The 25,913-nt window shown below is 35.5% G+C and overlaps 1 long non-coding RNA gene across 1 annotated transcript; it reads right to left on the bottom strand.

Moving 5' to 3' along the window:
* Window positions 1-342: 342 nt before the first annotated feature.
* LOC145692893 (uncharacterized) lies at window positions 343-23,477 on the bottom strand. The gene is made up of 3 exons (XR_014132660.1): window positions 23,228-23,477; window positions 9,920-9,993; window positions 343-5,533 (listed from the first exon to the last, which is right to left on the bottom strand). It is a non-coding gene; the product is annotated as an uncharacterized LOC145692893 (long non-coding RNA).
* Window positions 23,478-25,913: the final 2,436 nt, after the last annotated feature.

Genomic DNA, 25,913 nt, shown 5'->3' with positions numbered 1-25,913 from the left:
TCCTGGGTTCTGTTTTCTCCTTTACTTGAGAAATGTTACATTGTTTTGCTTGGTGAATCCATTTTCTTCAAACTTTAGGAATTCGACTTAAACTATTGCTTTTGCAAAGCTCTGTTTTCTTTTAAGCCCCAAACGGAAAGATGATGACAGAAAGTTTCGGAAAGTTTTGCTATTTTCACAGTAGTTTCTCGTTTTAGATAGTATATGTTTACAACGAAGGGGGGTGCACGTGCACCCCCCTAAATCCGGCCCTGGATACACACACACACAGTCATAGAGAATTCAGTAACGAACTTTCTAAGTTCGTTGAAAATTTAAATAAACAGTTAAAATCGGCTGCTTTTTGTTGTCTATTTATTTACAATGAAAAATACATTATATTACAATTACGTTTTACAATTATGTTTTGTATTACAATTATGTTTTACAAAATAAATTAGATTACATTGATTTTGAGGCTTAAGTTTAGAGTTGCCCCTCCAGTCTGAAAGTGCCCTTGGACTTTGCAACATACATAAAACAGAGCTTTAAGTATTAAAAATTGTTACATTTCACTTAAATTCAGTAATTCGTGTGCTTCACAAGAATTAAAAAAATTTCTTCATTATTTTTGCGCATCCGTTACACCTGTTCGCCATATTTTACAACTACCATGCTGCTGAAACATTCCGCAATGTTTCCGCATCCGGCAAGTAGTACTAACTTGCACATATCTTTTCTCGTATTAAACATAACTCTCCTGCTGAACTTACATTCCTAAACATCAGATAAAAACTTCAAATTTTCATTTCTTACCACATTTTTCCTGTAAATTTTCCTGATTTTTATAAAAAGCGGAGGGGTAACTCTAAACTAAACCCGGTTTTGATGTTTTGATAGAAAGCAATAAATAAATAAATACAAATCAATTAAACTTGGAAAAGAAGACATTGCATTTAATATTAGGTAATATATTCATTATTTTGTATAGGCACAATTGATATAGACATTAAAATGGATTTTGGAGAGTGTATCATGAACTGAGGCCGGTAAGCAGTGAGCAGTGGCTTATTTACGATTTTGTTTCGGGGAGGGCTTTGCTAACTTTCGGGGGAGCTTAGCCTGAAAATGTGAAAATTCAGCAAGGTATTTCATATACTTTACTATAGTAATTAAGATTTAGGGGGGGCTTAAGCCCGGACCCCCCCCCCCCCTAAATAAGCCACTGGCAATGAGCATCCACGTTTTCGTACCTTCCAGCGAGAAATTTTCATTAACACTTGCGAACAAATGTAGTTTTGAATTACAGATATAAAAATAACACAAACTATGTATATTAGATTCAACTCTTATTATATCTAATTGACAAAAGATGGTAGAGTATTCATGTTACAAACCATACGTTCAGAGATAATAATCAAATAAAGAACACCTTGTCATATACCATATTTATTTTCTAAAATCGTTCTCGTGTTACGACGGGAGGGTGAGTATAAATAATACGAATGTATCGAAATGTAGAGGCTTAAACAAGTAGAACAATGCATTATCAATCTTTACGCCACGGGTTCATAATGCTGAAATACACTTGAATTCTATTTTCAACTTGTGCCATATCATTGCGTTGGATGCAAACAGTTTTCTTGCCACGACACACAGCAATTATATAAAGATCACAAATTAATTAATAAGTTAAACAGTGTTATAAACATTCTCCATGCTGGTTAGGTAGTTATTGAGTATGCATCATTGTCCTTGATTCGATTCCTGGGGCGAAGCATTAACATTGGAATCTACCTATTGCGATGCCTCGGATTCCGCCTTAAATTGCAGGTCTACGCCTCGTAGGAAGCGTACTGCTGAAACGGAATGCTAATTTTCAACCAACCAAACCATTTTTTTAAAAAAATAAAATAAATTAAATATTATGTTATGATGAAGTTTAGGTAATCAAGCTTTATTTTGCCAGTCTTGCGACGGTTTACCCTATCCCAGGGATGAGGTTTTAAGACATTTGCTTTAAGATATCTTTTCCGTAACTTAATAGTAACGGTTAGACCTTACTTAAATCTAGTATTTTATTTGTTCTGTAAATAAGCAATTAACTACGTATAGAAAAAATATGTTGTTCTTAATTTGTTAACAAATTTTAATGCAAATGCTTTATACAATTAGCTCCCTTCCGTTATACACGATACAATTCTTATTCATTTTAATTGTTTCTCTAATAATAAAAGCATTACCTACTTTTAACATAGGTCTACTTCTGCTCTTGCATTACCCTCTTCCCAAATTAAGGGTATGTCCAAGGGCGCCGATTCTGGGGAGCCGAAGGGACTCGCCCCCAAAGCTCATGTGGACCCCTTTATTTTATTTATGAATATACAATATTTGGTATAATTTGAATGTAATTTATATTAAAATCCTCATATATGCCTTCTGCTTCTGAATGGGCCCCCCCAAATTTACAGAGAAATCGGCACCCACGGGTATGTCCTTAATTATTATTATTATTATTATTATTATTATTATTATTATTATTATTATTATTATTATTATTATTATTATTATTGTATTCAATTAATTTTCTCTCCACTCGGTCTTCAAATGTCAACTTTCCCTTCAATGTAGGAGTCCCTGAAGAATGGGTAAAGAGTACCAAACATATTATTATTGTACTATTTATAAAGCATTATTGTATTATTGTACTGTCACACTAAAAGAAATAAAATATTTTCCCCAGGGTCACGGTATTCTATTACGAACATAGATTAAGAACTTCGACAGGAATAAAACAAATGAATAATTACAATTTTCATAAACCTATTGCAAGGTTTCGCCTAGGAGCTATACATTAATTCACGTCATGAGCGCTCGAAAGGGGGGCTGTAGGGGAGCCCGCCCCTCCTCCCGGCTCACGAAAATGTATTAAATTTCTTAAGATTTTCGTAATACAAATAAAAATACCAAACGTAATAAGTAACCACAGGGAGATGGGACCCCTAGAAAAGTTTCTTCGGGCGCCCCTGGACCACATAAATATTTATAACATGATAGCATGAATTTTCTTTGTAGTATGCGGCTGCCAAGATAATGAATGATGTGTCTGGGTTATATTTGGTTCACAAGGCTCCAGGTTTAGAACTGCCGTGAGTTAAATTAAAGTGATAAGACGGTTAGTGTGTTAACCAAGAAAAGAATAAGCTTCTAATTTTTGTCACATTATACAGATTAAGATTCGCAAATTTTCTCGATACGTTCTTCCATTTCTATACTTAACATTGTTTATCAATATTTTAAGCAAGATAGAGTTGAATTGACACAAGAACACAAACATTTAACAAAAATAACACCCGTTTCACATAACGTAAAATAGCTGTTAACGTTTTACACACAGTAGTGTGCACAGAGTTTCATCAGGAGGGAGTTCAATCTTCCAAGTGCATGTTATTTCAGATGTTATATCTCAATATAGTCAATGTTAATTTCGGCATAATTTATTGCTCAAGGGAAGTTGATACCCCGAACTCCACCCTTGTGTACACCCCTGCATGAATATCTACATATCAAATACGTTCACTTGAGCCTTGTAATAGGAAGTGGCTCTGCACTGGTGACATTTCATATTTTATCCGGGGTGGAAGCAAAATTGTGCACCGATATACGTTTCATGTTTTTTATTATGTGGCGGATTTAGCCCGGGCCGGGGGGCCTAGGCTTCAATTGTTTTCGGTGACAAAAATAATTTAAGCTATTATTTATATATTTTTTAAAGTTTATATTAATTTCAATTATATATACCTATCAAAGAAGGGGTTCTGGCTGCCTCCCAGTTTTTACCTCCCTCCCTCTCCTCCTAAAATGACGCTCTCGTGACGATAGCGTGGCATTAATGAGTATTCATGCTATTTTACCAACAGCATATATAAGTTGTTGATTCAATCAAATATATCGTAGTGTAGTAAATTCTGAACTTGCTGACATGCTCAGAAAGACATGCTTATGTTATTCTTTGACAAATAATAGTATAACAAAAGTTAGTTGTAGAATATGGTAGAATATTCATGGATTTTCTTTTTGCGCAATAGTTTCTGGGTGGAATTCTGTCAATAGAACATAAGTAGCAAAGATTTGAATGAAGTCGCCATTACAAAGGGTTAGCTTACTGATATTGTCCCTAGAGGACAGAATGGATACTGATATATTCTTTACATGATAATAGAAATAAAATTGGTCTTCGTGTTTGAGCAGAGAAAAGTTCCATTTTTATGCTTATTGTTTGTACGTTGATTCTGGAAATACTTAGTTGTAAATAAAGGCTGAATGCATATTTTGAATTTTTTTGACGCTTCCCACAACTGAGTGAGAAGCAATTGTTACTTTTACAAATAATTATAAGCTAAGTTTAGAGCTGTTGTATATTTCTCACACACCGGGTAGAGAAATGTCATTAATATGATTAAATATTATCTTTCTTCCCGTTTCAGGGACATACGGATTTGACTAAGATCAGGGGTAAAAGAGGTTCTGAAAAGGTAGGGGTACGCATGACGTCATGCCGTCCTCCGTGCCTATCTTTGCCCATTGTATTTTTTTTTTTTTTTTTTTTTTTTAGAAAGTGATGGGATGCCACGGATATTTTTTGGAAGCGGGGACAGCATCCACCCGCGTTCCCCCTCACTTTTACTCCTGCTTAAGATAGAGAGAAAGAAAGCGCAAGCGTCTACTGCTGCAGTATCTGGTTTGGCTGTGGTTTGATGAGGGAGATATGGAACGGTCGTCAAAAGAAAACTACTAGTAATTAATGGACACACTTTTTACAAAGATCACCCTTTTCGGAAACAATTATTGTTAATCCTTATCGAAAATCGTTGATATAATGATAAATGCAGTTTGAAAGGTTTCAGGAGCTGACCAAGTATAAGCTAAAAAGTTTGGAAACTGCTTTGTATGCTGACAATTTGTTAAAAAATTTAAGATGAAATATAGATCTACTAAAGGCGCAAACTTTAAAAATAACATTCAAAGGCTTATATTACAATATTGAGGCTTATAACCATAACAATAAAGAAACATATAATAAATAGCACTTTTTTAATACAAAAAGAGTCTCAATTCATTAAATAGGAACATCAGAAACTCACTTTGTTCCATTATGACATCTTTGATACAGGTCTTGTCAAGTTGTTTTACACTGTCATTGGCACTTTTAATATCCCCATTAGGGAACATACTTTGTAAACAATAAACATATTTACACAGCACTTCACTTAAAGAAAAAAGACGAATATATTATATAAAACATGCAAAGGTGCTATTTACAGCACCCTTCGTCTGATTCGCATGCTGAATCACACCCTTCATCCGACTCCTCGCTGCTTCCCATTGAGAACTTATTAAAGTTGAGGGATTCAGCTGACTCAGGCGTTTTATCAACGTTATTGACGTTTGTATTCTTGCTGCTTACTCCTGCGATATTATCACTTCCACCACCACTGCTTCCAAAGGAAAAGAAGTCCCAAAATCCAGGAGCGGGATAAGGTGCTGCCCATGCCTAGAAATTGTATCCAAAGAAATAAACACAGAAATACAAACTATTTCTTATTATTTTATCTTAACTAAAAAAGATGTCACTTTACTCGTCTTTTGCATAGTTGCATACTATTTAAAAGAACAAGTAACATTCTATGCGAAAATCAGAACTTGGCAGTATTACTATTTAAGACTTTTCCGGATGTTAAACATTCTTATTTAGTAATCTATTAAAGTAGGGCAGATTAACAAACGCAATTTAATTCGAGCTTGAAAGGATTCACATTCTCGTGATAATACCTAGCCACCTAACAAACTGCGGAGTGATCAAACGTACTGACCCTTCACTATAACGTTTATAAACCATTAACAGCTTAATAAACCCATTGCTATATTTATTTCAATAAATTTAGTGTTAGCAACCGTATGAGCGTTATTCTAATCGCTCCGCTAGAATAAGACTGTTTTAAATAAACACCCAAGTGAATTCAGGGCGGCAGGGTTACTGCTTTCTCTAAAAGTTATGTTTTAAAGATTTTCATATAAAATATTGCATCGCGTTATTCTGATTTGATGTGAAATTGCATATTTCAAGCTCACTATAATCATCCAGGACGTGATCCGCCCTCTCCAAATAACTTTTTGTTGATCCGCTGTTGACCCAAAATAGGTTTTAAAATATCAAATATTATATTGACAATAATTTGAATTTCTATGTATTTAAGTAATTATTTCTGTACAACAATTAGTGCCATACGCATTAAAATAACGAAAAGTGATAAATGATCAAATTGTTTTGTAAAATGATCAAATTGACATTTTACAGCTACGACATTCTCACCCTATGGACACTGATTTACTTTGCGAAATTTGCCAAAGTAGTTTAATAAGATAATAGGCCTATATAATGAGTGTCTCTGAAGTCTTCATTCTTTTTGAAAATGTTGCAGCTTGAGAATGGTTAGTCACATTTGAATGAAATTCCTACATTTCGAAAGAGAAAGTGTTCAGGTGTATACACATAAGAAGTTTATATACACCAGTATCGACGCCAGCTCAGATTTGTTGGTAGAGTAAGCGGTCGGTAGAGACATTTTGAAGGGCAGCTATTTTTTGGTATAACGAAAATACTAGTTTTATATTATTCGCCTAGATAACAATACAACGACTGGGGATGATTGAGGCTACCGGGGCACCCGCTCCTTTGCTCCTCTCTAGCGTCAAATACAGTGCCATACACATACAGAAATATCATGATTTCAAAGGACAGTATTGACTTTAAAGAAACGTAACAAATTTATGTCACAAAGTGGAAAATAATAGTGATAGATTAATTTTTCAGTTCACATAAGCCCTGCCTTAGTATACCACACATCAGGCCGTATACAGAGTCGTTTTTAAGTGTGATTAGTGACATGCTAAAGAGTTCGACTAACATATGTTTCCTGCAGTAGTGAGGCTTTTAGTATGACACTAACCATATGTGAAAACGACTCTGCATAAGGCGGATCAAGTCTACAGTTGAACTCTTCTCATACATTCAATAAAGATTGGCAATTGGCTAGTTGACTGATGGTCGGCGGAAGGTGTCACTTTTGTACGTCAGTAGTGCACAGTGATACTTCCTGCCAACTTATCAAACATTGTACTCTTTTCTTTTGAACTAAAGGGAGTTTAATTCAACCGTTTTCAAGCTAAATCACTTTGAAATAGGATATAAAGAAACCTTTATAGCCACTAAGCAATCACTTTTATGATATTTCTCAACTTTTACTTCTGAACTGCAATCCATTTAACAAAGTATAGCTACGTAACCGTTCAATATCACTTTTATCAAGGTTCGTCTCTTCTCAGTAATGTTAACATGCTATTTGCAGACTATCTGAAATATAATAGAAGTACACACTAATGAAAGAAAAATTAAATGAAATCTTTGAGTTTTACGTCCCACGCTTATGCCGGTTAGGCTAAAGGAGACGGTGATTATGAGAAATGAATGAAATGGTGGAATGAAGAAAGTGGGAGGAAACGGGAGAACCCCGAGAAAACCCACGCACACGGTGTATGTCCACCACAAAGTTCACTTGGCGGGAGCAGGGTTTGAACCCGGGACCCCATGCACCAGAGGTGAACGCTCTACCACTGAGCCACCGCGGCCCCACACTAATGAAAGAATTTGGAACTGAAGAGACAGCATGGTTGGTTGTGGGAAACACTGTCTATTCTATATAAACACGTACAATGATGTCCTCATATCAGTGGTTAGAGAGAATGTCTACTCATTCTCAAGAATGAAGAATTTTCTTTTACAAATTAAATCCCGATTTCACATTCAAAATCGCACAGTAAGATTTTTATATAATGTATTTCATATCAATATTTCAAAAGTTAGAAGAGTTGTGAGTATGGGCCTATTATAGTATTTCAATCTTTCTTTCCAGAATCTGTTAAAATTAATGTACAAAATTACAATTATTTTATCATATTATAGCCATTATTATATACACAGTGGACAATAGCCCGGATTGATATTCAGCAATTAGAAGAAACGACTTATTGTAGGAAGATAACAGCGACGCGAGCGCACGTGTCTGTCGACGTGAGTAGCAGAAGTTTCAAGACCCAAGGCAGAAGACGAGCAATGGAAGAGTTTAATAATGATATACGCTTTACAGTAATTTCGTCGTATTTTCAGCTACTGCAGACCTCTGCAATTAAATTTTGAGTAAAATTAGGGAAATTGTCAGTGGAAATCCTTGCAATGGAATACTTATTGGCTTTAAGCATTACATATTTTCGGGGCAAAGGGCAGGGACTTTTCGAAGATACCGAGAGATGCAAGTGGACACCAAGCCTACATTGATTGTATTTTTTCATGTAAAGGGTTTCATGAGCTTGTTCCAGGATGCCAGATGATCATGGAAAGTTTATATCTAGATGTCGTGAATCAACTCCTCCATTAAACGTGTTACGCACAATTTATCAGGTTTGACAAATGGAGTCTTCTCTATGACAATGCTTCTCTCGAAATTTAGTTGGCACAGAAACAGGTAACTGTTACATACCATCTTCGCCAAGTTTGGCTCTAGATTACTATTTCCTGTCATTAGAGTTGACATTCCACCTCGAAGGCAACAAAGGCATAAAGATGACCATGAAGAGGTAACTGAACGGCATCCAAAGAAACGATTGGCCAACAGTTCGTAGTCTTTATACCAACGAGCAAAGTTGAGAACCTAGAGAATATATGACTACGTAGAAAACTGAAGAATTAACACCTTGCTGCAGTTATTATATTTCGTTTTATAGTATCAGTTTGTTCTCTAGTGTAGCATTTTATTAAAATATTCTTTTATATATAATAATTATCATGAACATACGTATCCTATTATTACTGGCAGATAACTTGCTGCAAACAAAAATGTTCCTCGTCTCGGGCCGTAGCAAAGATCTGCAACTTGACGCGTTCTCAGAATTTAGAAACTTTTCGGCCAAAGTTCCAACCGGTTTCTTTTTCTTTGAAATTAAACCTAACATTGTTCTTTTCTTTTCTACAGGGTGTCCGACTCGTAAGAGGCCTCGGAAAAGTGTTATAAAAATTTTAATAAAAGAGGATATGAAACCAAATTTGTACATGAATCTTTATTGTTGAGAAATTAACTCGTCGATGGTGCGTGGTTTGTTCTTGTACACATTACCTTTAAGGTGACCCCATAGAGAAAAGTCAGGGGTTAAGTCAGGTGACCTGGGGGCCATAATCCTTTGCAAATCACTCTGTTAGGGAAATAATTCCACCGCAGCCATATTCGCCTTAAACGTGTAGCATGTTGCTCCATCTTGCTGATACCAGCTACGTGTCAGTTTCTCGTCGTCAACTGGTTCGCAAATTCGTGAAACAATACCTGGTACACTTCACGGGTGTAGTAGACCCGATGATGGACTTCTGTGATAATGCACGGAACACGCCTACCTTCTGTAAATGAAGGGTTTCTTCAACGACTGTATGCTTGTTGTCACTACTCTATAAATGTGTGTTTTGTAAATTCACGTATTCTGACATATCTTTAAGGAACCACTTATCCAATACTCTTTCACAAGAAACACGCACTCTCCCACAGCATGCATATCCATTCTTCTTTGTAAAACTCTCCATTTCCAAATAGCGGCACTATGATGTGATAGCAAATTTCAAGAGCATGGGTATACAGAGTTTTGGAAACACCTAACCGGATGTGTTTACATTTAAAGATGCCAGCACTTTCGGGAATTCTAATTGAATAAATAACTAATCTAATGGGATGGTCTCTGAAACAAATATATCTAAATAGTTTTCAGCTATCGTGCGTCTTACAGTTGGCGGTAGGACAAAGGTAAACACTAATATATATCAAGCAGGAAGAGTACTTACAACAGAAACACAAAATACTGCAGCCAAGGCCAGGAACCGTAAAGTTGACATTTCTAGTAAGCTTGATTAGTTACCTGAAATAGAATAAGAAATAACGTTGTTTAGAAAAGCATTATATTATATATATGTATGATTGTAGGTACTGAGTACTACATATTCAATATATGAAACAATCTGCCATTTTGAGAAAGGAAATAAATAACACAACTTCGAAATTAAGACCTATCAACTTAGGGATCCCGGAAGTTCTGGTTTAGATTGAACAATCCAGAATTAACTTATTTTTTATATATATATATTTTAGCAAGGAGCAAGAGCTAACTAAGAAATTTCGTGAATTTTTTTACTGAGAAATATGGAAGCCTTATATAGAGTGTTGCGATAAATTACAGTAAAATATTAAGTAATCTGTGTCAAAACGATTACAATGAGCACAATAAGTTACAATAAAATATTATGTGCTTTGTGTCAACACGAATAAAATCAGCACAATAAATTACAGTAAAATATTATGTGCTCTATCTCTAAACGATTAAAATTAACACAATAGACTACAACAAAATATGATGTGCTCTATCTCAAAACGATTAAAATTAGCACAATAAATTACAAGAAAATATTATGTGCTCAGTGTCAAACGGTTAAAATCAGCACCATAGAGTACAGAAATAAAATATACTATATGTCAAAACGATTAAAATTAGCACAATAAATTACAGTAAAATATTATGTACTCTGTGTCAAAACGATCAAAATGAGCACAATACTCGTATATGATCAAGTGATGACCGAGAAAAGCTACAAAATCTATTATGCTTATCTGTGAGTCATAGCTGGAAGGTCAACACAACTGATGATAGAGGGCACCAGACAATAGCCTTCGATGTAATCACAGATTTTGTTCATTGGCTTATCGCAACGGCATATAAAGCTTTCTATGTCATTTGCATAGAAATCAGAGTCAAGTTCTCGTAGCCACTGTGATGCAGCAGTTTTAACATAATCAATATGCCAGATAATGAAAGCCAGCCATTTTTGCTTTAGAACAGGGAAAAGGTGAAAGTCATTGGGGCTAGGTCAGAGCTGTAGAAGGCGTGCTCTAGTTGTTCCAAGCGTAACGTCAGTAGTTGAAGTGCCGAGTCTACCGCTGTGTCCAGGGTTGTCATTAACAATATTGATCCGCCTTTCTTTAAGAGCTCGACACCATTTCCCTACATATTGCTTTCAAATTTATCTCTCTATATACACCTCTACAATCTGCTTATGAATGACGGCAGGTGTAATGTTTTTGACCCACAAGAACCACACCACTGACTGCATTCCTACTGTTGACCAATTTTCCTGACGAGTCATTATTTGAAATGTCTGCTTCTCGGTGATACATGATCAGAATCCCGTTTGAAGGAACGGAGATATCGTCATCAACAGTGCTGCAAACCGAACGTGTCTCTCAAATTACAAACTATTATAACTGTAGGTCATTTTAAGATAAAAACTATTTTCTTCCGCCATTTATGAGAGAACACATTCGAAAGTGTTTTCTAAAATAAAAGAGCTTTTATCTGTTGCCACCATCTTGAAATACGGCGCCATGAAGTGAAAAATTGGAATATTCTTAATTCCATTTTCATGTTTAAGTTAAAATATTTTCGTAAGGCTACAAATACCGAAAAACAACTTGAAGCAATCATTATTGGGTACTTTAAGAGCTTTCGAATGAAATATGTATCATTAATGTATCTTTGAAACTATCGTAACTAGATTTTATATAACGGAAGATATAATACGTCCGTGACATTAGAATCAGATTCAATAATTTTAAAAAATCGAGGAATGTGTACCAATAGGCTATTCTGGATAGATTCTATAATATCTTTAGTTGTGACAAGATTCTATAGTTAGTGCTTTGTGACTGTACAAATTTGGAGCTAATTTGTACTGTAGTTTTACTATTTACTAAATTTGGAGCTAATTTTACTGGATTAATATCATTAGATACATACATGAAAATCACGCTTTTTAAATATTAAAATTCTGCAGTGTTAGTGATCAACAAAAAAGAATGGAAAAAGTCCACAGACGGCGTATACACCAATCAATAACTCACATTAAGCTGAACAAAATCATATTGGTGAGTATAAATCCACACCGGGCTGTCTATTAAAATTCCACAATGAAATTTCGTGACTTTTTCGTGACCTTTTCTTTACCAAATCATAAAATTTCCTAACATATTCAAGCGCGAATTTGGGTGCAAATTAGACCGAATATTCATCCATGCGATAGAAACGTACATTGATTGCGATTTGGTAGCGTCTAAAGCCAAACATAGACATTTTTGGTGGTGATTTTTTACGTTTCATAGAACACAATTTTCCAATCTGTACTTACATTTCCACAGTTAAAAATTAATCATGACCCAAAAACTAAATTTCGTGACTTTTTCTTTGACTTTCATGACTGTTTTCAGATTCCGTGACTTTTTCGTGACATTCGTGACTTTCTTGACCGATAGACACCGTGCACACGCGAACTTTTCCCATAAAGTCAAGAGAAAAATATTTTGTGCACTTTAAAAATTAGAACTATGCGATACCTGGGTCGCCTTTTAAGTTAAAACATATACTGAAATATACGCTAATCAAATTTGACATTATACCACTCCCAAGATGGCAGTATACTATCCTTGAATGAACTGTAGTCCAATTATGATAGTATCTTAAACATTACTATAATATTATTAAAAAAAAGATACACAGTGTGCCAGTTTGAAATCGAGACTCATTGCTTTTTTTCTCAACAGGTGGCGCAGCTGTGCAAGCAAAATATGGTGCAAAAAAAGAGAAATGTTCCGTGCGTAACCGATATCAAGTGCATTGATCTTGACTGAGAGTTTATATGTCTTGGTGTTGTGAGTGTAGATAGGTGTTGCTAAGCTACCTGGTGAGTTGAACATGGAATCAACAGCAAAGACTACTACTAGACTGCTATTACCCGCGTCTGAGTAAGACTTCCACAGAAAGCTATCAGATGTTGCAACAAGTAGGTCTACATGGAGTCTGTTTTTTAACCCATGTGCATATATTTAAATGGCATAGTCGTTTCAGGAAGAGATAGGAGTCAATTGAAGACGACGAACATCCGTGTGCAGCAAGGACAGTGAGAACACAAGAATTGTCGGAGAAAGTGAGGACTGAAATTGCGACACTGCCAATCCTTGCTGAGGAGTTGCACATGATTAAAGAAAATGTGCGGCAAATAATAACCCAAGATCTCAATAGTCTGTACCCGTTTCGAGCCTCAGTTGATAACAATGACCAACGAAGAGACAGGGTTGATCACTGCGAAGAACTGATTGCTACCGTCAAAAGGGATCCCATCTTGCTCTTGAATATCATTCAACACGGGGGAGGTGCGTGCCGTTTCGTGCCTCATTTGGTATCAAGTGACCAAGAAAATGACAGGGACAGTTAACGATCATATCAATCGGTGGTATTGATTGCAACCTTCAATAAGAACTCGATGTTTTCCTGAATATAGTTACTCGGGATGAGACTGGGGTTTTCAATATGACCTGTCAATAAAACTTCAAAGTGCAGAGTGGAATTCTCCTAACTCGTAACAAGCCAAAAAATCATCGCGCCAGTCGAAATCCAAAATCAAGCTCTTCCTCATTGTTTTCAACGATAGTATAGGCATTCTGCATAAAGAATTTGTGTCTATAGTACAGAAAGTTAATGACTCATATTATCTTAAGGTATTCAAGCGGTTACTACAATGTGTTAAACGTGTGAGGCCCGAATATGTGGGTGATTTTCGGTGACGTCTGCCCCATGACAATGCCCCAAGTCACAAACCAGTGATCGTGCAAGACGTTTGGTCCCAAAACGGGATCTCTGTGTTTTTCCACCCTCCATATTCATCAGATCAGGTTCCGTGCGATTATTCTCTATTTCCTAAACTGAAGTCTGCACACAAAAGTTGTGTACTTTGATGACGTGATGGCCGTCAAGAGGAATAAGACAAATCTTTTGAACAGTATTGCACAAAATGACTACCAGCAATCCTTTTATGCACTAACGGCAGGGAGAATGATGTATGGCAGCAGGAGGGTCGTACTTTCAATGATCCAAGGCAAGGAACTCCCTATGTTCACTCTCCTTTCTCTTCAACTCCAGTATCGATTACGAATTAAGCACTGTTTTCTATCAATCAATTGAACACATCAACCTGAACAAATAATATGCGTAGCTTTCGAGAAATTCCTAAAAAAATACATTTTTTATGGTATCATTCGTTGCCAATACGAAGAAACCCTCATTTTGCTGAAAAGCACTGTTAAATAGAAAACGTATCCCCTAACTGTGACACACACATACCTCTAACATAGCCAACGTACTGAATGATTTGATGCGTTTAGTTTGTACTATTGTAAAGATATGTGTATTTGGACACATAATGAAACATTATATTTTGGACTTTGGGACATTTTATTTTAAAATTTAATGAAGTATAAAGCATTATAATTTATTAATAATGTTAAACCACTTTTCGTTTTTTTTTCTGAAGTTCATTTTTTTTTTTTTTTTTTTTTTTTTTTACAAGGTAGTTTTCTTGCTGTCCTGTCAGCACTCCTATTATTACCTCACCTTTAGTTGATCTATAAGCACACACTTTCCATCAAAACTAAAAAATAATAGTCAAAACCCAAAATGTTAACTAAAAAAAATCAAACAAAAACAATTTAAAAACTTTTAAAATGGGTAGTCCAAATCAAATTGGAGACAAGTTAACATGTAAAAACGCAAGCTAAAATTTCAAGTTTACAAAAGGTTTACCTTGTTCTAGCCTAGAGAGCACTTTGCTTTAGCTAACATCATAGCTATAAACTACAATAAATAGTTCCCTAAAGAGCAATTTCAATTTTAATTAAATTCACTATCTTCACAACGCTAGTTTTCCTGTCCAGGTTTCACTAACACTTAATTCACAACTACTTGAACGTCCAATATACCAAAAATAAATAAATAAATAAATAAATAAACATCAACCCAATAAAAATTGTAAAAAAAAAATTACAAGTAAGTGCAAATAAATTAACCAATCATAAAAGGTATTCCCTTCTCACCCCCTTCAACATCACAATGTTTCTTTTATATATACGCAATTTGATTTATATGCAACCCAAGTCAAATCCTATACTGTATGCTCTACCAAGTTCAATATTTACAAAATCCTAAACGCAATCATTTCTAACATCCCTAATTACACAATTAACTAGTACGTTATCTAAACTTTCAAACTAACAAGGGGCATCTGCACATGGCGGAGATGTGGTTTTATTCCTTAATTTTGTACGCTGTACATGGTAGTGAGGCTTACGCCTTATGTATAACTTAATCTATTAATAATTTACGATTACAATTAATCAGGTAAGGCCTTTCATCTAAGACAGTAGGTCTCATTATTTTCCGACTGATAACACACTTGACTGACTCCCATGAGACTGAGACACACATATTTGATTTCTTATTAATAATAACATAAATTATAGTAGTGTAAAAGTCTAAATTTCTATGAAGTGGTGACTCCATGTATTAGTAGGTATTGTTGTTGTTGCTGGAGGCGCTGACTGGCACAGTCTATCTCAAAATCGATTTTAACTAATTAATTAACGTGTAATGATTTTTTAAATTTTAAAATCCTGCGATACACCTTATGAGACTGTGTGACACTAATGTGTCGCGACCAGTGATGCCAACCCGTGGGAAAAATCCCATATAGTGGGATTGTTCGAGAAACGTTTTTCGAAATGAAATAAAGGGAATTTTAGTAAAAATTGGCAGGATTTGTGGGATTTTTTATGCATCTACTCTAATGATGCTAACAAAATTGTGTAGCGAGGAGTAGACAAATCGGTCTTCAATAAATTTGAAATTAATGCTAATTGTCAAATTTCGTTACTATAAAATTCATCTTAGTGTTAAAGTGATTTACACAGTCACTTGTGAATTTCAAAGAAACAATGCCAAGAAACGTTAATTGTGGTCTGATATTTAAAGAAAAAGGAGATATGAAATTAAAGAACAGAATTAACAGGAGAAAATAAAACGAGACATATGAAACGTCCAACTCAATACGAAGTGACTGAAGAATGAAGTTTAACTAGTCTTACTACGTTTAGTAGAAGCTTATGGCATAAACTTTTCCATATTTTTATTTTTATTTTTAGATTTTATTTCGATAGTGTCTGAAGAAGGATATGCTAGATATCCGAAACAGTTACAAATTATAATTTAAAATAAAGTGGGTTTTAAGCTTTGGTCATTGTCTCTCTTGTTAAAACAAAAGCATGATGGAAAATTCTAAACTCACTACAAAATTTACTTATTTTCATCAGCATTTTCAACTGTCTGTTTCAATTAAGGAAAATGCTTGTTCATAAACTGTTTGATAAACTGAAAATTCGAATGTTTGAGTAATTCACTCATACATGGAAGAAAATGGCTGATATGCGCTAATTGTTTATATTTTCTAAGTTTGTAAAATGTTGTTATTAATATGGAGTGGGAAATTCAAGTGCAAATTGGAATTCTAGCCACTCGAGATGGGATTTTATAACGTTTCAGTTTGGAACCACTGGTCTAACACTGTCAGATATCTTGAGCTACTACAATTGACTTCGACACTTAGAAAATAGAGCATTAATACATACACCAAAATCCAACCAATTTTGATCACTTAATGATATTATGATATTTGTACGAATCAATTTTTAGATTTATTCTCATCTAGAAAGATTACGAAAATAAAGTAAAAGTGTAGAACAATTTTTATTGAAAACATTTAAAAATTACTAATTAATCCAATTTGACTTTTATTTATTGTCGTATGGTATCTACTTCTCAATAAGTATAATTGATGATTTTGCGTTATTTTATCAGTTGTTACATTGTTGCCATCTGTTTACGTAACGTGTAGATATTCATAATAATCACTGCCGGTAGGTTTCCCTAAGAAAATTTCCCTCGACTGACCCCAAAGTTTCCCTTTTCTTACCAAATTTTCCCTAGTTTGTTGTGTGTTGAATTCCTATGCGACAAGTTATGTGATAAGATTAATTTAGCTACATTAAAGGAAACACCATTTATTTTACTTATTTATGTTTTGCTTTTTCCTTCTCTTATTTTTAACAAGGGGCCGCGGTGGTTGAGTGATAAAGCGTTCTCCTCTGGGGCGTGAGGTCCCTGGTTCCTTCCCAACTTGCACCAAGTCTACTTTGTTGTGCATAAACACACTGTTCGTGGGTTTTCATGGTATTCTCTCTCATTTCTTGAAGGTAAAACCTGAAACATTTTTATTTTTAACAAAAAATACACACAAATACATACAGCCAACAATGTGTACATATTATGCTTCTTTCAACACAAACAAACTTAAACAAACAAATGCTATTGTATTGGTTTATTGCTGAAGAACAAAGCAAAATTTAAGCATTTATATTGGTTAATCAGTCTCCACCAGAACTTCCCTGAATTGTTATCGTTTTATCGAAAAATTCCCTTTTTCCCTTTTTGCTAAACTTACCTACGAAATTTCCCTAGATTTGAGAAATTTCCCTCAAATTGCGAACATTGATACCACTTTGGATTTCAGTCAGTAATAATATTCCTATGATCTCTATTTTTTTCTATCTATATGTCATGTTCATGCAAAATCACTTAGTTTAGAGCAACTAGATAATGGCCAAATTCACAATATTACTGCCAAAGGGTCAAGCGAAATGTCTGCACAAAACTGACGAAAATCTAATAGCTTTAGAAAACTTAAATGTACGTATAGTAATTGTTTAACTCTTTTAAATAACAATTCTGTTCAAACACCATGATTTCAGGAAACTGACATAAGTAAATGACATGTTATGTTTCTTTAAGACCTTATGTGAAAAATTTCATCATCGTTTTGTTTTTATTTAAAGATCTGTGAACGTAGCAATATTGTCAAGCATTAATATTAACGGGGTCATTTGGGGGAAGGGTAGAGAACATTGTCCCCAGATGTTATATTATAATATATATAGGTGTTTGACAAAAAAATTAAATGTTTGCAAAAGTGTGAAAATCATGAATTGTGTATGCCCTCGTGACATTGGACACAGTACCTTTCGATACCCCCACAATATACGCCACTGTTCCACTGAAGCTCCAACCAGACGGGCACCAACGATCATGCCTCTTTGGAAGTCTGTCAGGTCGCCCATTTTACCGCACGACTTTCACACCACGACACTCACAGACGAACTGGTTACTGCTGACGGAAGAGGAAGGTACACGTGACACATTGAAAAAAAAAAAGAAACGATCGGCAACCGCAACACGTGTTGTACAATGGAGGGCCAAACTTACCGCGTGTGTGTGTGTGTGTATGTGTGTGTGTGTGAAAGAGAGGGAGCGAGAAGTCAGAGGAACGTGGTGGCAGCTTCAGAGCATCACGTCTACTGATCCACGAGTTGGAAAACTGCATATTCAAATATTCACGAACGCAACTTTCATAATGAGGAGGGGCACCAACGTGCTGATATTAGACAGGGCATGTCCAATCTTCAGATAAGAGAAAAGGCAAGATATTTTCTTCCAACATTCTACGATACTCGATTGATGTCAAGGAGCCATTGATAAGAAATGGACCCAAGACATAAATGTCCCACATAGCACTTCACATCATTATTTTTCTACGAATTCCAGGAGATGCTTCACGTCAATGGGGATTGGTGTCCGACCAGTGGCGAACATTCTGTTTGTTCACCTCAATACGAACGTATAAGTTTATCACATCTGTGAAAAACGTCGTAGGCGAAACAGGAATTTTTGGTGTATTTCCCCTGTTGCTCATTCCACAAATTCCACACGTCGATCGGGGCCATCCTTTAAGAGGTGCTGTTGCACACATACCTAGAGCGCTCGTGGGGGTGAAACTTAACCTCTATACTGTACACACCAAACTAACGTACGTCCAACGTACCCTAGTGTTGGATACCACAGTTATTATGTGATATTTTGAACAAGTAGAAACAACGTTACACTTTTTGATAGGTGTAATTACAAAAGGTTCGTCAAATTATATAATTCTCAACAGTGTTGCAAACTTTACTAGTATTTGTGATATCTCCAGAATCTTCTGAAATATTGAATTAGTGTAATCGCAATAATATTTTCATATCTATTGAAAGCCATACCTATGTATAAATTTATCCAAGAAAGTTCAGTCGCTTTTTCATCCACCTTCTCCAAACACGTACCTGGAAGATCAAAGATGCTCCCCGTCAGCATCGATGTCCCTCTACCAACGTTCTGGAAGGCCATGGATTCCATTGCGGTAGAACTTGGTGGGCCTTGAAGCGAAGAAGGTATCAGGTGGATTTTGCACCTCTACTAGGGATTCAAACTGGTGCCCTCTAAGGTGATTGTCCAAGGAATGGAACAGGTGATAATCGGATGGTACAATGTTCATGGAGTATGGCGGATGCAATAGTGTTTCCCATCCAAGGCGTAGAATGGTGTCCCTGGTCATCCTAGCCACGTGGTGCTTACGTTGCTTTGTAACAAAAGGACCCTTTTGCGATTGAACCCTAGTTTTCTTTTAACACCGCTCAACTGTTGACAGTAAACTGTTGCATTGATGCTATGACGTGCCGGTAGCAGTTCCCGATGCACGATGCCGCGAGCAGTCCACCAAACATATAGGAGGACTTTCTTCTGGTGCAGTGCTGGTTTCGGCTATTTTGAAACCGGTTCATGAGATGCTAACCAATGATGACGGCGCCGTGGAACTTCGTATACACTTCTCATCACATGTCAACACCCTATCCAGAAATGGATCCTTCCTCAGATGAGGCAGCAAAGAAACACAGACGCCTGCTCGTGTTGCCTTCTGGCCTGGAATCAAATCATGTGGGACTGATCGACCCGACTTGCAGTGCTTCCCAAGTTGATGGAGATGCTGCCGAATGGTTTCTCCGCTCACACTGAATTGTAGTCCCAGTTCGTCACATGTCAGGCCATTGTTCGCCTCAATTGCTGCCTGAAGATCTTCATTTAGCACATGTGTTGGCCTTTCGACACGTGATGCATCTTTGAATGTTTCGTCACTGTCCTTAAACTTTTTAAACCATTGTTGCACTGTCCGCGTAATCATGAATCCTCACCCTTGTGATGCTCTGTGGAGGTCCCATGTTAACTCTGTTCTTACGGAAGTTCACGGTGAAACTGAACTGCTACAACCAAGCAGTATGTTGGATATACCTACACCAACAACTGACCTTCGCATTCAACTCACGGTGTGAGGGGCATTTTAACACAGACGTCAAGAAAAAACGGGAGAACTTTCTTGGTTACCGTTATAGTTGAATGATATGCTTATCTACGCAGTTTTTCAAAATACCAATCATTCGAAATATTTCATATCATGGTAGTATTAGGCACCAAAATAATTATGAATTGAATTTTCTGTCTGTCTCACTTGTGTTGATACTGGAATAGAGACAACCAAAATTTCATTGTTTGTGATACTGTAGTGTATTTGGTTTGCAAGACAAAATAACAAATTTCATATTGTTGACTGGAATTATGCAATAACCTGAGGTAGTGCCATTAGACACTCACACACACACACACACACACACACACACACATATATATATATATATATATATATATATATATATATAATATGTTAGGTTGGCAACACTTGGAACCTGGTGATATCTCAGACTATGTCAGAAAATATGACTCTTCCGATATTTACATTGTACAACATTTAAGTATTTTTTATGTTAGTTTAAAATTTACATGGGTATATCAAGAAAAATGGTCCACCCTGTAAATATTAATGTGTTCGCCGTGGGTACTAAAAAGTTGATTTTTCAGTCAGTATTATTATTATTATTATTATTATTATTATTATTATTATTATTATTATTATTATTATTATTATTATTATTATTATTATTATTATTTGTTAATATTTTAAACTAAAATCGAGGCATTGACTGTTAATTTGTTTAAAATGCGAAATCGTGGTACCGAGGAACGGATTAATTCAGTTTTAAAGATATATATATATATATATATATATATATATATATATATATATATATATATATATATATATATATATATATATATATATATATATTGGAACTTGTACAGAGTTTAGGAACAGATTAAATTCGCATTCCAAAACATCACTGTACTTGTGATATTTTCCTTTTTAGTAATCTGTGCCGGTAGCGCCTCGTGCGTGCGTGCTACAGTATAAAACCACACTTTCTTTTAAAATATTTTGGTACATAGTGAAAGTGATGTGCAATCAGTATCACACTATGGCCACCTTTATCCTCAGATTTCCTCATTTACCCATTACACTGTATATTAGAGAAGTCCTTGTTCCATTAAGGTTCGAGTGTTGGAAACAACTTTGTTGAACGTAGTAGATTTAATTCGGCTGGTATTTATGAAGCGAGTCTTTATTTGGAAACATCTCAATTGATCGAGAAACAACAGAATATGTTTCCCGACGCTTCTTCTCAGATACATTACGCGGCCTGTTGGACACATTCTGAATAGAGTTGCCAACTGTGGAAAATAAATAAAAAACAGCACCCCCTCAAAATTCCGTATGAAATAGGTCTAAGTGTGAAGTATTTGTGATCGGACCAACCCAAAGGAAGGAAATGTACTATTATGAACGAAGTGCGTTAGCACCTGCATTCTGCATATCCTTAGTACATTCACTAATAAGCTTAATAGATACTGTACAATCACCCACGTAAGTACCTAGACCCCTGACTGTTATAATTCCATTACTTGGGGTCCAGGTACTTATGTGGGTGACTGTACATTGTGCTATAAATGAGAAACTGAAATCGGCATTGATCATTTTATTGTATTTACCAGTAACTGACACTTCTTTAAAAATATCGACACTATTGGACAAAAGTATATTAAACTTTACGTGATAATTTTGGATTTGGAAAATGAAATTTATTCTTGTAACTTATATTTCAACTACAGGAAATCGTTTTACGAAGTCCTTTTTCACTCTCAATAAATGTAAAAAAAATCTACAAGTAAATTTCGAATTTTCCCTGAAACAGACCCTGTCGTGTCTTTAAAATTATGTAAGCAGATGAACAAAATATATTAATCGTTGGTAGATTGTGAAATGTGACAGTTTTGGAAGTACAGAATGAAAGTTACTTTTTAAATCTATATTTCGAACTAGATGAAATTGCTGCGAACTAGATACAAATTTGAAAAAAAGAAAAAACGGTCTTAAAGAGCCTGGTAAAAGGGCTGTACCGGTCACCGGCTTTGATCAAAATAACAGCAATATTTCCAGCCAGGCCGGTGAAAAACAAACTTAATTCTGAAACAAACTCACGTTTTCTCGAATCAAAAGGATTCCTTACGAGGGGTCATTGACTAAGCGATCTCTAAACTCATTCACTAACTGTGTCTTTCTTTGCCATGGGTGTAGTCCTCCGTGTAACCAAAAACACGCCACTACAAATGTATACCGTTCAGTAACTGCAACCACTTACACCAATCATGGGTTCACAACTGAAATGGACCATGTGACATTTAATGCAGGGATATACCTATGCTTGAAACCAGGGATACCAGATGGTGTTGTTTATAACCATGAAAGCTATATTACCAACACACAATTAAAATTACACTACGGTGTTCTCTATGACACTTAAACCTAGGGTTAAGGAACTTCTCGAACACCCTGTACAAGATGGGATAAATGTCGGAGCAGCTTTCGAACAGAGTACAGCAGGCAATTAAATTCTGCTGAATCCGGGATTGAACCCGGGATCCTTGGTTTGTAATAATCGGCTTATTGATTACGCAACCATGATTTGATTAATGCTCATATAATTGAGAAGTTTCACGATATAAAATACGAAATGAAATAAAACAATCTTTTGTAAAATAAGGTATTTGTTAACATATATTAGTCTACATAGAAAGACTAAATCTGAAGAAAGTATAAAATTTTATTCTGGAATTTTCTTTGAGTAAACCTTCATTTTAATGTATCCTTATTTATGTACTAATAACGAAACAGTATTTGCTAGATCAATATAATCTACATAAAACAAAGCTGAAAATATTTTTAATTGAATAACGAAAAAGCGTGGAAACTAAATCAATTTATCAACTACACCCATCCACCAGCGCAAACAAAAGTAGGTCCTTAAATTTAAAAATATCGCTGATGGAAACCGAACGATCTACTTACCTGCTTTACAAAGATATGAAATCATGGATCGTAAGCTGAGAAACCATTTAAAAGAACATTTTACTTTTATACCTATAAATGCACTTGAGGAGCTAGATATATATTACGTTCAACACACGGATTGAAACTAAGATGTTCGGTCAAGGATGTTCACTAATATTGCAAAAAATATTCATGCTGTTTACTTGTGAACTACACTTTAATATGTTCTTGACTCTATAGTATTCTATAACGTTGGACTGTCCATGAACTCAAATGGTTTTGCTTCTTAGAATGAAACGGTTCTTTAATGTGTGTTCCACTTTCTGTTATCGGTTAAATAACGGAAACCAGTTTTTTTTGTTATTGCTATCAGTGCGATGAACTTTGGCAAAAGTACAGTGAACGTTTGAAAATATTTCTAGAATGTTGCATGTGCATAATAAATTCTATAACAAGGATGATAGTCTGTTGCGCTAATTTTGGGGCTTCTGAGTCCTCAGGTACAGGGGACATGATCTCTGGCCCAAGCACACAAGATAACCCCTTCTAAATTTTGGCAAGGGTCCCTTCATACTCACCAAACATTTTAGATGAAATGAAATCTTTGAGTTTTACGTCCCACGGTTATGCCGGTTAGGCTAAAGGAGACGGTGATAATGAGAGAGATGAGTGAAATGGTGGAATGAAGAATGTGGGAGGAAACGGGAGAACCTCGAGAAAACCCACGAGCACGGTGTTTGTCCACCACAAAGTTCACTTGGCGGGGGCTGGGATCGAACCCGGGACCCCAAGCACCAGAGGTGAACGCTCTACCACTGAGCCACCGCGCCCCCTCCCCATTTTTTAGATGAGGAGCATAGAACTACGCCACAGTGTTGTAGTTACAATTCATAGTATAAAGCCATTAGTGGAAAGTTATTCTTGATATAATCTAATTAGCTGATTATTTGAAAATTTTTATTTAAATTTTCTGAAGTGGTTTAAAAAGTTTTGTGTAAGTTTTCATTAGTTTGAAAAGTTTTAACTTAGCATTGTAGTTACGGAGAATTAATGGAAGTTATTCTTGATGCAACCTGATTGGTTGATCACTTGCAAATCTTTGTTTAAACTTTTTGAAAGTGTTATAATTTTTCTTAAAATATTTTCGATTACTATTTTAAAATTTTGGTTTGAAAACTTTTAAACCTTAGGCTTGGAGCTAAGATTCATAGTCTAACGTCGTTGCTGGAACCAATAAGGAAACAAATCGAACCATATGTGTGACTCCACCCATGTGATTCGGATTCCAGGTTGTAGAGTACGTACAGTAAAGCAGAAATCAAATAACAACTCCAAGCAATTTTTTAAGACCAGGAGAAATAAATGAATCTGCTGTGAGAGGTAAAGAGTTTACCCTTAACACTCTCAAGATGACCGACGGGCTATTCCCGTAGTGGAATCAATATCCAATGGGAAGAACTGTATCAATGTCCGCCATTTTATGTACATTTTAAATTAGAACGAACTATAGGTTTTACCACATGCAATATAAGAGCACCTACAACGGTACGTTTGTATATTGTTATCAGTTGTAAATTTGAGCGTAAAGTATTTTTAAATATGTACTAAACTATGTTATTTGAAGAAGAAGAAGAAGAAGAAGAAGTTAGTTAGATATAATATCGATAAAAAGAAGATATTTATAGGTTGTCATAGTTTTTAAATAATATGATTGTCGATAGGAGGTTGTCAAGACAACAAGATATAAAATAAAAGGAATAATTGCAACAGAGCTTCGCCTTATTTAATGGCTCAATAATAATAATTTTTAAGAACCGTTTTATATATGGTGCCGAAACCCGGGAGTGAAGTAGTTGTATCTTTCGTTTTGAAGTAAAGTAGAAGCGAACAACATTGAGCCAATTATTAATTGTACCATTCTAAGAAGTAGCCGGATTATCTATAGAAACGTTATGAGTGCTTCAGATAGTGAAACGATTGGTCCTCAAGTAACAAATTCTTCAGACAACATGATGGACTTATTAAGACAAATATCGCAACAAATCAAAGATCAAGCTCGAGATCAAGCTCAACATTTTGATGAAAAGCTAGAGCAATTGCAGCAACGCAATGATGGCAAGTGGGGCCAAATACAGGAACAATTAAATCAGATGAACCAACAAATTGCTGCCAAATTTGGACATTATGATGAAGATATGGAAAAAATAGTGCAGAGATTCCCTGAGGTCCAGGACTCTGTAGACATTATAGAAACCACGGAGCAAGCCATCTTTGAATCTACAATAGTGAAATTTACGGAGTTTCCACAAAAGCATACTGCCGTATTGGTTGAATCAGACTATTCTAACTTTTCCTTTTAGTCGCATACTTTTGATTGTCTTATGGATGCTGCGTGTAATGGTGATGTCGGTATGCAATATTAATAAAATGCAGAAAGAAAACGTGTGTTCCTATTAGTGCTTGTGTTGATTGGTCGATTGAATTGAGTCTGTTGAATTGTTCATTCAACGAAAAGACTAGAATGATGTTAGTAAACAATCCGATGATGTTTTCACAGAACGTGATGCAGTGAATTGACTTTAATAATCTAAGCATGATATTGCAAAGTTTTGAAAATCCATCAATGGTGCAATACAGTGCTAGCATGAATCAAACTAACCTTCGAAACCAAGTTCGAAGTGTCCATGTGAGACTAAAGTGTGAT

This window comes from Thermobia domestica, chromosome 8 (assembly GCF_964235325.1).
Source record: "Thermobia domestica chromosome 8, izTheDome1.hap1.1, whole genome shotgun sequence".
NCBI classification, from domain to species: Eukaryota; Metazoa; Arthropoda; class Insecta; order Zygentoma; family Lepismatidae; genus Thermobia; species Thermobia domestica.
This window is presented reverse-complemented; position numbering and strand designations above follow the sequence as displayed.